This window comes from Mesoplodon densirostris, chromosome 11, assembly GCF_025265405.1.
Source record: "Mesoplodon densirostris isolate mMesDen1 chromosome 11, mMesDen1 primary haplotype, whole genome shotgun sequence".
NCBI classification, from domain to species: Eukaryota; Metazoa; Chordata; class Mammalia; order Artiodactyla; family Ziphiidae; genus Mesoplodon; species Mesoplodon densirostris.
In genome coordinates, this window is record NC_082671.1 from 22531073 (window position 1) to 22545657 (window position 14585).

Below are 14585 nucleotides of genomic sequence, written 5' to 3' on the forward strand. Positions count from 1 at the left end.
TAGCAAAAGAAATGCAAAACTTGTACTCTGAAAACTAAAAAAACATTGTTGAAAGAAATCAAAGATCTAATAAATGGAAGACATCCTATGTTCATGGATTGGAAGATTTAATATTGTTAAGATGATAGTACTCCCCAAATTGATCTACAGATTCAATGCAATCTTATGAAAATTCCATCCACCCTTCTTTTTTTTTTTTTTTGCAGAAATTGGGAAGTTGATCTTAAAATTTATATGGAAATACAGCCAGTATTCATACAAAGAATACATAAAGAACTTTTGCAACTCAACTATGAAAAGAAAAATAATCCAGTTTTACAATGGGCAAAGGATGTGATCAGACATTTCTCCAAAGACAATATACAAATAGTCATCAAGCACATGAAAAGATGCTCAACATCATTAGTCATTAGAGAAATGAAAATTAAATCCACAACGAGATACCATTTCATACACTAGGATGGCTTTAATAAAAAGAGACACTAATAAGTGTTGGTTAGTATGTGGACAAATTGTAAGCCACATACATTTCTTGTGGGAATGTAAAATGGTGCTGCTGCTTTTGGAAACAGGCAGTTTCTGAAAGTGTTAAACACAGAGTTACCTTATGACTCATCAATTCCACTCCTAGATATATAGCTAAGAGATATAAAAACATATGCCCACACAAAAACACTTGTTCATAAATATTTATAGCAGCATTGCTCATAATAACTAAAAAGTGGAAACAATCCAAATGTCCATCAACTGATGAATGGGTAAACAAAATGTAGTACTTCCATACAATGGAAAATTATTGAGCAATACAAAGAAATAAAGGGCTAGTACATGCTACAGTATGGATGAACCTTGAAAATATTGTGCTAAGTGAAAGAAGTCAGACACAAAGACCACAAATTATAAGCTTCCTTTATATGAAATATCCAGAAGACACCAATAGATAGGGACAGAAAATAAGTTAGTGGTTGATTTAAGCTAGGGGACAAGGGAGGGGAATGAGGATTGACTGCTAATGGGTACAGGGTTTCTTTTGGGGGTGATTAAAATGTTCTAAAATGATATTGTGATGATTACACAACTCTGTGAATATACTAAGGATCATTGCTTATATCTCAATAAAATTGTTAAAAATTTTAGTAGTTATCCGAAACATCACAGTTGTAATAACATATCAGCCTACTGAAAGAAGATGTCTTTAATTTGAAGTGTATTTTAGTTTTCTGTTCATACTCATACTGCAAACGTTTATGGGACACCAGGAAATGCTCAGTACTGGGAAGTTAAACAAAAAATAGTTTCTGCACCTACTACTAAGCCTGGCGTATACTATGTGCTCAACAAATAAGTTTTGAATGGATGGATAGATGACCATAGAATGGGTCTGGAAAGTAAGAGTGTTCTGTTTGTATTTATTTTTATAAAACTATATTAAGGTATCAAAAATGTAATTTTACCAAGAATAGGTAACGTTTATGTCCTAATTTCCTTTCCTTTACAAGTTAGGTGTTTTAAACTAGTAGCTTGGCTGCAAAAACAAACAGCAATAACAAAATTATTAGCCAATATAGTAAGCTAGGTGCAATGAAAATGTTCTGGGGCTTATTGTCAGGAAGAAATGGTTTCAAATATTGTCTCTGGCACTTACTACCAATGTGACCCAAGATAAGTTATTTAAGTTTTGGTTACCTCATCAGTTAGAAGGGAATAATAATAATATATCCCTTACTTGGTAAGATTATTAATATAGGCATACCTCGGAGTTATTTGGGTTTGGTTCCAGACCACTGCAATAAAGTGAATATTGCAATAGAGTCACAAATTTTTTGGTTTCCCAGTGCATATAAAAGTTGTATTTACATTAACTGTAGTCTAGTAAGTGTGCCATAAACTAGAAAAAAGTGTATACACCTTAATTTAAAAAATACTTTATTGCTAAAAAATGCTAACCATCATCTGAGCCTTCAGCGAGTTGTAATGTTTTTGCTGGTGGAGGCTCTTGCCAGGATGCTGATGGCTGCTGACTGATCAGGGCTGTGGTTGCCAAAGGCTGGGGTGGCCATGGCCATTTCTTCATGTAAGACAACAATGAAGTCTGCTGCATAGATTGACTCTTCCTTTTAGGAACCATTTCTCTGTAGCATGCAATGCTGTTTGATAGCATTTTACTCATAGAACTTCTTTCAAAATTGGAGTCAATCCTCTCAAACTCTGTCACATCTTTAGCAACTAAGTTTACTTAATATTCTAAATCCTTTGTTGTCATTTCAACAATCTTCACAGCATCTTCACCAGGAGTAGTTTCCGTCTCAAGAAACCACTTTCTTTGCTCATCCATTAAGAAGCAACTCCTCATCTATTCAAGTTTTATCATGCAGCAATTCAGTCACATCTTCAAGCCCCACTTCTAATTCTGGTTCTCTTGGTATTTCTACCATGTGTGCAGTTACTTCCTCCACTGAAGGCTTGGAACTGTGGAAGTCATCCATGATGGTTGGAATCAACTTCTTCCAAACTCCTGATAGTGTTGATGTTTTGACCTCTTCCTTTGAATCAAAAATGTTCTTAATGGCATCCATAATGGTGAATCTTTTCCAGAAGATTTTCAATTTACTTTGCCCAGATTTATCAGAGGAATTACTATCTATGGTGTCTATAGCCTTAGGAAATGTATTTCTTAAATTGTAAGACTTGGAAAGCCAAAATTACTCCTAGATCCATGGGCTGCAGAATAGATGTTGTGTTAGCAGGTAGGAAAATAACATGAATCTCACTGTATGTCTCCATCAGAGCTCTTGGGTGACCAGGTGCATTGTCAATGAGCAGTAACATTTTGAAAGTAATCTTTTTTTCCAGGCAGGAGGTCTCAACAGTGGGCTTAAAGTATTCAGTAAACCATGTAGTCAACAGACGTGTTGTCATCTAGGCTTTGTTGTTCCATTGATAGAGGACAGGTAGAGTGGAGGTAGCATAATTCTGAAGGGCCCTAGGATTTTCAGAATAGTAAGTGAACATTGGCTTCAACTTAAAGTCACCAGCTGCGTTAGCCCCTAACAAGAGGGTCAGCCTGTCCTCTGAAGCTTTGAAGCTAGGCATTGACTTCCCCTCTAGCTATGAAAGTCCTAGATGACATCTTCTTCCAATAGAAGGCTACTTCATCTACACTGAAAATCTGTTGTTTCGTGTAGCCACCTTTATGAATTATCTGAGCTAGATCTTTCGGATAACTTGCAGTTTATACATCAGCACTTGCTGCTTCACCTTGCACTTTGATGTTATGGATCTGGCTTCTTTCCTTAAACTTCATGAACCAACCTCTGCTAGCTTCAAATTTTTCTTCTGCAGCTTCCTCACCTCTCCTAGCCTGCATAGAATTGAAGAAAGTTAATCCAGTTGCTCTGGATTAGGCTTTGGTTTAAGGGAATGTTGTGGCTGGCTTGATCTTCTATCCAGACCACTGCAACTTTCTCTGTATCAGCAATAAGGCTGTTTTGCTTTCTTATCATTTGTGTGTTCATTGAAGTAGCACTTTTAATTTCCTTCAAGAACTTTTCCTTTGCATTCACAAGTTGGCTAAGTGTTTGGTGCAAGAGGCCTAGCTTTCAGCCTATCACAGTTTTCAACAAGCCTTGCTCACTAAGCTTAATCATTTCTTTTGATTTAAAGTGAGAGACCTGCAACTCTTCCTTTCACTTGAATATTTAGAGGTCATTGTAGGGTTATTAATTGCACTACTTTAAATACTGTTGTTTGTCAGGGAATAAGGAAACCTGAGGAGGAGAGAGATGGGGGAACAGCCAGTCAGTGGAGCAGTCAGAGCCTACACATTTGTCAAGTTCACCACCTTATATGGGTGCAATTTATGGAGCCCCCAAAACGATTACAAGAGTAACATCAAAAATCACTGATCACAGATCACCATAACAAATATAATCATAATGAAAAGTTTGAAATATTGTGAGAATTACCAAAATGTGACACAGAGACACAAAGGGAGCAAATGCTGTTGGAAAAATGGTGCCGATAAACTTGCTCGATGCAGGGGTGTCACAGCCTTCAATTTGTAAAAATCGCAATACTTGCAAAGCTCAATCAAGTGAAGAGCAATAATACGAGGTTTGTCTATAGTGTATATTTAGAAAGCAGCATAATGTTCAAAATATGGAAGGTATCTTTATTAAATTTAAATGAATTTGCCTTAATTCAGCAAGTGATATAATAACTTTGCATTATTACTTGTCCACAATGGTAAGCATTTAAAATGCATATTTGCTATGTCACATGAAACTTTGTGATAAACAGTAAGAGAAACATTATGTAACTCTCGAATTCCACAGAAAATAATTTGAGATATGCAATTTAGAAATTAAACAATTGCTGAAAACCTGGTCCATTGAGATTTCTCTGCTTTCCCATTTTAATCTTCTTTACTCTTGAGTAATAAATGTAACATTATTATTTGTACTGTTTCATATAATTATAATAGGACTTTCCATTTTTTTAAGTAGCTTGGAATTATTTATATTTAAAAAATTGTGCACTTGCGATCAGAAACTCTAAAACTCAGTTTTGTTACCCAAGGGCTTTTGCTCACTGCACAATCTCCTCTTTAACCCAACTACCAAGTTTCTTCCAAAACTTTAAAAAATAAAATTATCACATAACTATGTTGTACACCTGGAACTAATCTAATATTGTCAGTCAACTATAATTTTAAAAAATTTCCCCAGTGTTAACCAAATTAATTTTATGACAGATACCATTTAGAAAATAACATATGTTAAAGAATCTAGGGTACTTTTTGTTTCATTTGGATCTTGAGATAAGGAAGCTTGTTGTTCACAGTACCTCCGTGTTATAGGCTGAATATTTGTGTCCTCCTCAGATTCTTACATTGAAGCCCTCATCCCCACCATGATGGTGCTTGGAGATGGGGCCTTTGGGAGGTAATTAGGGTTAGATCAGGTCATGGAGCCCCCATGATGGAATTAGTGTCCTTGGAAGGGGATGAGGAGATCAGGGCTCTCTCACTCCACCATGTGAGGAAACAGGTAGAAGGCAGTTGTCTGTGAATCCGGAGTAGGGCCCAGGCAAGAACCCGATCATGCTGGCACTTCCCAGCCTTCAGAACTGTGAGAAATAAATGTTTGTCGTTTTGGCCACCCAAGCTGTGGCATTCCGTTATTACAGCCTGAATAGACTAAGACACCTCATCTCTCTCTGGCTATGTCTGCTGACAGGTGCCAGAGAATAGCTGGCTTTTACGTTAGCTCTATTTTCCAAATATAACTTTTTCTTTCAAAAAATACGTAAACAACAAACCTGTCTTTTGATCTCCTTTTCCCTCCTCACTTCAGAAGAGAAAAGCGTTGAGGAACTGTTTCTTAAGAATTTCTATTTTGAGACAGAGCTACCTTAGTTGATGTTTAGTGGATTAATTTCATTCTGGTGCCATATCTGGATTAATTTCAATCTGAGCTCAATTTCAGTCAATGGAAATAATATATATATATATTGCCTGCAAATCAGACCTCTCAGGACTGTATTTTCAAGTGTACTGTTTGGTCATGTCATATCTATCACATAGTTTCAATATTAGAGGTCAGAACACATTCAGTGATTCAGCAAATGCAATATGCCAAGCACTGTTCTAGGAATTGGAAATAACACACAAGATAATAGCCTTGAAGAAAGATTAATATTCCCTCAAGAATATACTTCTCAAGGATCATATATTCCAAGATAAGTGGATAAGATGGAAAATAAAGAATATAGACATATAAAAATAGCAACTTTAGATTGTGATAAGAGTTAAACAGTAAATGAGTCATAATGGAAGAAGCAAGGGAAGCCTTTCTAAAGCAGATGACATTTAAGTCATGTGTGATACAAAGGAGTAAGACATACAAAGAACTGGAGGAACCAGACAGGGTGAAGACTGAAACTTTGGTGTACTGGAAAAATAGGAGCATGATGAATAAGCAAAGGAAAGAATGGGATGAAATGAAAAACGTAAGCAAGGGACTGATTGTAGAGGGCCTGTAGACAGTAGGGCATGGGACAAACAGGGAAGAGATAGGATCTGATTTACATATTATTTTTTCATAGCAAGGAAAATTTCCCTGGAGGCTCGGCAGCAGACTTTCCTTTCAATTCATTGGCCAGAATTGTATCACATGCACCTTTTTAAATTGAAGTATAGTTGATTTACAATACTGTGTTAGTTTCAGGTATACAGCAAATTGATTCAGTTATATATATAACTGATATATATGTATGTATATTTCAGATTCCTTTCCATTATAGTTTACTACAAGATATTGAATATAGTTCCCTGTGCTATATAGTAAATCCTTGTTGCTTATCTATTTTATGTGTAGTAGTTTGTATCTGTTAATCCCATACTCCTATTTATCCACCCCCTTCTCCCCTTTGGTAACCATAAGTTTGTTTTCTATGTCTTGTGAGTTTGTTTCTGTTTTCTAAGTAAGTTCATTTGTATTATTTTTTAGATTCCACATATGAGTGATATGGTATGATGTCTTTCTCTGTTTGACTTACTTCACTTAGTATGATAATTTCTAGGTCCATCCATGTTGCTGCAAATTTCATTTTTTAAGGCTGAGTAATATTCCATTGCATATATATATATATATATATATACAGAATTGACTTACATGATTAGGGGGGCCAAAAAGTCCTAAGATCAGCAGTCAGCAAGCTGGAGATCCAGGAAAGCCTGTGGTGTAGTTCCCAGTCTGATTGCAAAGGCCTGAGAACCAGGAGAGTTGATGGTATAAGTTCCAGTCCAAGAGCAGGAGAAGACCAGTGTCCTAGCACATGTCATCATGCTGGCAAAGTTCCCTCTGAGCCTTTTGGCTCAATTCAGTTCGTTTGGTCTTCAATTGATTGGGTAAGACCTACGTACAGTAGGAAGGAAAATCTGCTATACTGTCTACCAATTCAAATGTTAATCTCATCCAGAAACACCCTCACGGACAACCCAGAGTAATGTTTGATCAAATGTCTGGGTGCCCCATGGCCCAGTTAAGTTGACACTTAAAATTAACCATCACAGGGCTTCCCTGGTGGCGCAGTGGTTGAGAGTCCGCCTGCTGATGCAGGGGACACGGGTTCGTGCCCCGGTCCGGGAAGATCCCACATGCCGCGGAGCGGCTGGGCCCATGAGCCATGGCAGCTGAGCCTGTGCGTCCGGAGCCTGTGCTCTGCAACGGGAGAGGCCACAACAGTGAGAGGCCCACGTACCGCAAAAAAAAAAAGAAAAATCATATTATAGCAAAGTCATACAATATTAAAACTTTACTTAATTTTATTTGATGATTCACAGTTCAAGCTTCAGGTGATTATTAGGTGTGTAGCAGTACTGATCAAGGTAGAGTTCTCTGGCTGACAGACTGCTGGGCACATGTGCTCTTATTAGGCACATGAAATAGTGGACAGTAGATTAGGAGACATATTATAGTCCAAGCACTAGTGCCAGAGGGTTAGCTGATCCCAGGGCACTCACAAACTTATACTTTGTGCATTGCTAAGGATCCCCTGGTGTCTTCATGGAGATTTATTTTTCACTTTCACTCTTGGACCAAGACTGGGAGGTTCTAGGTATGTCAAGTGGGTATGAAGTTTCCTAGGGAATCTTCTCTGTATTTGCTTGGAGAGATATAATAGTTTAGTGAAAAACAGCATTGAATTGGGAGTCAGAAGTTCTGACGTATAGTCTCTGTATCAGTCAGAGCTCTCCAGAGAAACAGAACCTATATATGTGTGTGTGTGTGTGTGTGTGTGTGTGTGTGTGTATGTATGTATATATATATATATATATATATATGTATATATATATATATACATACATACACACACCACATCTTTATCCATTCATCTGTTGATGGACACTTAGGTTGCTTCCATGCCTTGATTATTGTAAATAGTGCTGCTATGAACATAGGGGTGCATGTACCTTTTCTGAATTCGAGTTTTCTTTTTTTCTGTATGTATGCCCAGGAGTGGGATTGCTGCATCACATGGCAGCTCTATTTTTAGTTTTTTAAGGAACCGCCATACTGTTTTCCATAGTGGCTGCACCAACTTACATTCCCACCAACAGTGCAGGAGGGTTCCCTTTTCTTCACACCCTCTCCAGCATTTATTATTTGTAGACTTTTTGATGATGGCCATCCTGACCATCCTGATCACTGTAGTTTTGATTTGCATTTCTGTAATAATTAGTGATTATTACTGAGCATCTTTTCATCTGCCTATTGGCCATTTATATGTCTTCTTTGGATAAATGTCTATTTAGATCTTCTGCCCATTTTTTGATTGGGTGTTTTTTTTTTGATATTGAGTTGTATGAGCCGTTAGTATATTTTGGAAATTAATCCCTTGTCATCACATCATTTGCAAATATTTTCTCCTATTCCATAGGTTGTCTTTTGTTTATGGTTTCCTTTGCTGTGCAAAAGCTCATAAGTTTGATTAGGTCCCATTTGTTTATTTTTGCTTTTATTTCTTTTGCCTTGGGAGAGTGACCTAAGAAAATATTGTTAAGATTTATGTCAGAGAATGTTTTGCCGATGTTCTCTTCTAGGAATTTTATGGTGTCATGTCTTATATTTAAGTCTTTAAGCCATTTTGAGTTTATTTTTATGTATAGTGTGAGAGAGTATTCTAATTTCATTGATTTACATGAAGCTGTCCAGCTTTCTCAACAGCACTTATGGAAGAGACTGTCTTTTCTCCATTGTATATTCCTCCTTCCTTTGTCGAAGATTAATTGACCATGGGTGTGTGGGTTTATTTCTGAGTTCTCTATTCTGTTCCATTGATCTATATGTCTGTTTTTGAGGCAATACAATGCTGTTTTGATTACTGTAGCTTTGTAGTATTGTCTGAAGTCTGGGAGGTTTAGTAGTTTTTTATTTTTAAACCAATAGCTGACAGTAAGAATGGAGCTACCATGATTGTGCCATGACTAATCAAATTTCACCTGAATGTCTAATCACCTGGTAACCACATAAAATCGAGGTTTCATTAGCAAGGAAGAAGGGAGAAATCCCTGTTGGGTAGGCTTCCGATGGAAAAAGTACCACAGAACACCTATGTTAGCCAAGTGAAGATGACAAGTAGTCAGTTGATTATACAAGTCTGGAATTCAGGGAAAGGTATCAGATGGTTGGCAGATGAAGTCTTCCACAAATGGCTGATATTTAAGGTTACAGATTGGATGAGATCACCGGGAAAGGTATCAGATTGTTGGCAGATGAAGTCTTCCACAAATGGCTGATATTTAAGGTTACGGATTGGATGAGATCACCTGGAAAGACTGTTTATATATTTAGAAGACAGCCCAGTATTATGCTCTGGTATATTCCAAAGTTTAGAGATCAGGTAAAGGAGGAGAAACAAAGAAAGCACTGGCCAGACCTAGTTGCAGGAGAGTATTTGTCTTTAAAACCAAAATAGAAAAGTTTTCCAAAAAAGGATTGGGCAGTTGGGTCAGATGTTGCTGAGAGAAAGGTGAGTACATTGAAAACAGGAGAAATGTACACAGGCTCTAGCAATAATGAGATTGTCGGTGCCCCGGACAAGAGCTGGTTCAGTGAATGATTAAGCAGAAGATTGACAGAGTATCCAAAGAATGAATGAAAGCTGGGGAAATATTTTGAGATTTGCTGTGAAAAGTACAGAAAAATATAGTGGAGAGAATCATGACACAGGAAGGTTTTGGTTATTATAATTTGAGCGATTATAGAAATGTTTGTATGTTGCCTGGAATGATACAGTGCAGAGAAAGACATTGATGGTGTTTAATAGAACAAAATATAAGAACAAAATACTTGGAAAAGTGAGAGTGGTGGGATCTGAGTATGAGTGGAAGGATTGACCTCTGATACGAAAAGATATTTATTCCATTTCAAAAAGAGGGAATACAGAGAGAATATGGGCACAGAGACTGAGAGGTGTGTAGATTTAATAAGACGCAGGCATTCCTGTAACATGGCTTAGATTTTTTTCAATTAAGCATGAGTCTAAGTCATCGGCTAAGAATGAGGATGGAGAGAGTGTGGGAGGTTTGAGGCGACAGGAAATATGAAACAGTTATTTCAAAGACTCCAAAGGGAACTTTATTAGGGAAAGATAGTAGGGCTCTTTGGCAGTAATGTGGGCATATCTGAGGCTTGGGATCACAAATTTAAAGTGCAACCAGCAGACAATTGTGATATAATCTCCAGTAGGTACATGCATGGAGAAGATAGCTAGTAGATTCATGTAGTATTGGGGTCTAGCCAGGCAGGTACAGGAAGAGTGGGGCCTGTACTTGAACTGAGCGTGTTTTCAGGTAGATTATTTTAATAATGGGTCATGAATCATAAGCTGGGTATAAAGAGAAGCCAAGACAGAAGTGAAGATTATGAAAAAGTGGCTCTATCAATGGACCAGAGGCTTCAATAAAAGTAAGAAATAATTGCAGTGAAGGCTCTAGAGTAAGGGAGCTGAAAGACTAGGGGGTCATGACCATCAGAACAAGTTCCCACTTTTAAGAGTTAAAGTGCTCATACATTATTACTTTGCATTTACTGCAGCCTTTTCAAAAAGATGAAAGTACCTGCTGTGCCCAGCTTGCTAGTAAAGGGTACAGTTACGTGTGGCTAAGAAGCAGCCATGTGATTAGGGAGTTGGTAATGTGCTAATTCAGCAATGGCATGGTCAAATGGACCACATAACATTAGATCTGAACAATAGGGCAACATCACAGCATAAGGAAAAGAGCTTGGGTTTGAAGTCAGAGCAACCTGATTCAGACCCCAACTGTGACATGTAGAGGCTATATATCTTGGAGCATATTTCTTAACCACTCCGAGCCCTGGATTACCCTTTTAAACTGGGATATTGCTACCTCCCTTCAATGGGTTGATATGCACATGAAGAAATGTAATATATGTAAAGTGCCTGGAAAGAATAGGTTCTCAGTAAACATTAACTTCTGGAAAATAAGGCGCCATGTTCCTACTGCTGCATGGAAATTTGGGATCCATTTAGGGAGCCTGTGCTCTGAGTGTAGGTGGTAAAAAGATGTGTCAACTAGAAGGGCAGGGAAAGGATTCTCCTTATAGGGTTATCATGAGTGGGGGTGAAACCTGGCTTGGTTATTGCATTATATATAATAATTTTGATGATAGGGATGAAGGTCTAATTTTTGGCTAGTGACATTTAGAGATCAGAAATAAAATCACTGTACCTGGATTCATGTTTTTTAAATAAATGATGAACCCCAAACTAGGAGACAAGGTGGTGGTCTAGATGGTGTGTGGTGGCAGACTTAACCCAGCCCAGAAAGAGCTGGTCAGTTATTCCCAGACAGTCCGTGGCAATTAGAGTTCAGTGTTTATAAATGGGTTCAGAAACCATCCTAGCCTTTACCTGCCTCTCAGCTCTCTCTGATCTCTCACAGCCCTCCCCTGTTGCTCTGATTTCTTATTTGTCATTTGATAGTTCTATCTTCCCTGATTCATCTTGGTTTACAGCATCTAATCTCCCTTTTAAATGGTCTTCTGCTTTCCTGTTGATGGACTGCCAGTGCCCGAATTGGCCCTGGGATCTCTTTTTCTTAACTTGTGATTTTCTCAAAGCTCCTTCGAGGGACAGCTGGGTTGGGACTGATGGTGTCTGCTACCTATGTGTATTAACCAAAAGTCCTGGTTTTTCAATACTCCCTGGCTTTGATTATTACAGGAGGAAAAAGTAGACTGAACATATGCAGCAAGGAAGTGTCAACCATATGTCAGGGAGAGATCACCACTAACTGAACAGTTAGCCAAAACAAAATTCCAATAGTAGCGAGTTGCAAAAACTTTCAAATATAATGCCCTGGTGGCCTTAGAAAATCCCTATAAAGTAGGTGGGATCTACTGGGTCTCAGAAAGTTTAAGTGCAACCCAGTTTTTCTCTAGAAACTTTGCTTTCAGAGTAAGTATTTACATTTTGGTCTTTAAACTTTATAATTCATTAATATGAAAACTCCATAGCATGTATATATTACATATGAGAGATGGTTGACATACCTTGTCTAAAACCCATCAACTAAAAAAAAGCAGAAAAATGGGGCATATTTTTAAAATGCCTTATCTTGTATTCTTGAATGAGAATAATTTGGATTTTCTTCCAGTAACTTCTCAAGTACGACAGTGTCATTTTTTAAGACGGTAGAATAGGGTTTTGATGCCTTTATATTTAATAGATTGTTTGGCCATTCCATAATGTTGTGTTCCAAAAATAATATATATTTTTCTTATGGAGTTTTTACAATCCAGCACAAACCATTTTTGGAAGTAGTTACAATAGAAGTAAAAATATATACATACATATATGTGGTTAAATCTGTGATGGAGGGACTGTGTCCATCTTGACCACTCTTTTACCCCTAGCAGGTTGCCTAGTTCCCAGCATTCATCAGTTAAATGGATGAATAAATAAATTAGTCTTATGATCTACTGAGTTCCTAGTTATATACCCAGAATGCATTATTATTATTTTAAAATGAATTTATTTCATTTAAAATCTTGAAACTGGGTCGACTGTTTCCAGTTGACCAAAATGGTTCCTCTTGACTGAGAATTTAGTAAAAATATCCAATTTCATAGCAACTGTCAATTTTGAAAATCAGTAAAAGTAGAAGTTTTAGGACAAATTAGAGAATGTTTGAACATTTTCTTTCTTTTTTTTTTTTGCCTGTTCTGTTACTATGTTACTATTATTATTACCAGAGGATTATTTAGTTATTCAAGATAGAGAATGTAGTTTTAAAAATATAGTGCTATTTTTATTATAAAAGTAATGTGTATATATTGGAGAAAACTTGGGGAACATGGATAAGCCAAAAGGAGAATCACCTAAAAGTCCACTTCTGTGAGATTCCTCTGTTTATGCTTCCATACATCTTTCCTCTTTTTATTCTATAGCATATTTATTTCTACAATCCTGGGATCATATCATATATCTCTTAAACATTCTTTTTCACTTCACAATAGACTGTATTATGTTTTGCTCAAAAACAGCCTTTTAATTCATGCCATTTTCATTATCTTAGAAATTTCATTAACACATTTATGAAGAAATCTTGTTCTTTCATATCAGTGGTGATGACAAATATGACCATCTTCTGGTGTCAGGTGTTAATAGTGTAGCAAGGCAATGAGGTAAGCCAGTTAATTGTCTGATGGGAAAAATCCAGCATTCATTTCCCATTTAGTGTGATGGGTCTGGACTCTGGAAATGCCAGAGCTGCCTGCTCTTGCTGGCTGTTGAAAATAGCTTCCCCTAGTTTTCCTCCTGTTATACTCAGTCCTGGAAATCTGGCACACAGAGTCCTAGTAACAATTCAGGCAGCCAGCTTTTCTTAGCTACACATCAGTGAAAAGACAGGATGGTTGTCCTGAAGTGCCTGCTTGGGGTGGTGACTTGGAGCACCCAGCATGAGGTGAGATGTGCTCCTACCTCACCCAGAGGGGCAGTCACCTTAAAAGGAAGTCAGCCCATGATTTTACTGCTCTCATGCTCTGGCAAGGCTCTAACAAGTTTTATAGGTTTTATGAGATCTTATCTGCTTGATAACCCAGGTTAATCATACAGAAAATTTATTTTAAAATATTTTACCTTATACGAATTAGCCTGTAAACAAAGGACTTTTGACAGTTATTTTCCTAAGTAAACTCTTTCCACATTACATATTAGGTTAACGAGTGCAGCGGTCATTGTAATGATATATGTGTGTGCCATGGTGGTTATTCTTTATCTTCCTATAATACGTGCTGCATTTACTGATTTCTCATTTCATTTAACAGATATGTACCAGGCACTGTGCTAAGTGCTGGGGAATCTTAGAAGGAACTCAGCAACCTCTCTCGAGGACCTCATATTCTAGAGCTGTACTGTCCAGTATTGTAGGCATTACCCACATGTAGCGATTTAAATTAAAAATTTTAATTAACTACAATTAAAGCAAATTGAAACTTCAGTTTCTCAGTCACACTAACCACACTTCGAGTACTTAATGGCCACATGTAGCTAGTGGCAACCATACTGGACAGCACAGATATACAAATCTCTATCATTGTGTATAATTCATTGGCCAATGCTAGCGGAGACACTAAGAGAATATCAAAGCTGTTAATAAATTATGTTTCTGAACCTATCACATTGGATCCTTCCTTCAAAACATTTTGATGACTCTCCCTATGCTGGTTTTGTAATTATAGAAACAATTCTGTAAGGAAGCTTAAAGGGAGATTTAGGAAGAGAGTGTTGACGAGCATATGCTCATTGTTAAGGCAATTGATTGTCAAACTTTTTATAATTGTACACTACTACTTTTAAGCAGAACATTTTTGTACACAAACTGTACACAAAATATCAAGGCACAGTATATACTTAGGGCTCATTCATGATAGTTGATATAATTCACCTTTCAAATAATCTTACTGATGATTTCGAATTTCAGGGGCTAACTTCTTGTTTTATATAATTAAATCATCATTGTTGTCATTGCACAATGAAGCTGAAAAAGAGCT

At 37.2% G+C, this 14585-nt stretch overlaps 1 long non-coding RNA gene across 1 annotated transcript in view; it reads right to left on the bottom strand.

Moving 5' to 3' along the window:
- Positions 1 to 817: 817 nt before the first annotated feature.
- Positions 818 to 14585, bottom strand: part of LOC132498662 (uncharacterized) — a 333526-nt gene continuing 319758 nt past the window's right edge. Inside the window, exons 4-5 of the long non-coding RNA XR_009533785.1 lie at positions 6675 to 6769; positions 818 to 3767 (exon numbers count right to left, since the gene is read on the bottom strand). This is a non-coding gene — a long non-coding RNA (uncharacterized LOC132498662). The remainder of the gene's footprint in view (positions 3768 to 6674; positions 6770 to 14585) is intronic.